Here is a 917-nt window from a genome sequence, read left to right as displayed (position 1 = left end):
TGGAGGACTGGTTAACAGATTTCCCATATTCATTATATTTATAAGGATTCTCTCCCAAAGGGATACTCTTATATATAATAAGGTTGGAGCTTTGATAAAAGACTTCCTCAAATTTATCAAAATTAAAATGGTTCTCTGGAAAATGAGTCCTCACATGTTTATAAACATTTGAACACTGGTTAAATTTTTTTGCAGATTCGCTACATTGAGCAATTCTGTTTTCATTGAATATGTTCTGGTAATTTTGTAGAGTCAACTCCTTGGTGAAGGACCTCTCAAATGGATCCCACATAGCACTTTGTTCTTCATTTTTAAATCTCTGATTTTCAGAAATATTTGACTCAAATGTCAATCCAATCCTACTTTCAAAATGGTTCAAATAATTATTTTCAGCATGAACTAGATAACTTTCCAGATTTTCCAACTTTTCGTTCTCCAGATATGTATGTTTGACCATTTGATTTAAGCCCTTGCTTACAGAAACAAACTGCTTTGCAGAAGAAGCAGGATTAAGAAGGGATGTTTTCCAAAGTGTTTTATGTCCTTCATCATTTTGGGCAGTGAGATTCATATTATGGACAGTTGTCTCAGTTTGGATATGTCCTTCATGATATCTTTCATGCCCTTCACTCTCCCCATCATTTTTCCAGTCTATCATTAAGTGTAAATTGTCAAGGGCACTATGTTTATATCTACCCACTGCCACGTTTTGGAAAGAAGCTTCTATGCACAGCTTTGGCAGGAAATTCTGGGTGCCATTTGAAGATACAGCTCATTTATCTCTCAGGTTTAACCAAAGAGTGATAAAAATGATTCCTTTCTAGGTGGTGGAGAAAAAGAAGGAAGAGGCACACCTCACATGGGAACCAAGAGACTGAATCAAGGCTGCATGGAATCCAGCCTCAGTTCAATGAAGA

At 36.2% G+C, this 917-nt stretch overlaps 1 long non-coding RNA gene across 1 annotated transcript; it reads right to left on the bottom strand.

Annotated features, from left to right (window-relative positions):
- Positions 1–374: 374 nt before the first annotated feature.
- Positions 375–917, bottom strand: LOC145719398 (uncharacterized). Its single transcript, XR_014142352.1, has 2 exons — positions 855–917; positions 375–771 (listed from the first exon to the last, which is right to left on the bottom strand). It is a non-coding gene; the product is annotated as an uncharacterized LOC145719398 (long non-coding RNA).

The sequence above is a fragment of the Leptonychotes weddellii genome, unplaced genomic scaffold, assembly GCF_054177405.1.
Source record: "Leptonychotes weddellii isolate Sample4059 unplaced genomic scaffold, ASM5417740v2 HiC_scaffold_41797, whole genome shotgun sequence".
NCBI lineage: Eukaryota > Metazoa > Chordata > Mammalia > Carnivora > Phocidae > Leptonychotes > Leptonychotes weddellii.
This window is presented reverse-complemented; position numbering and strand designations above follow the sequence as displayed.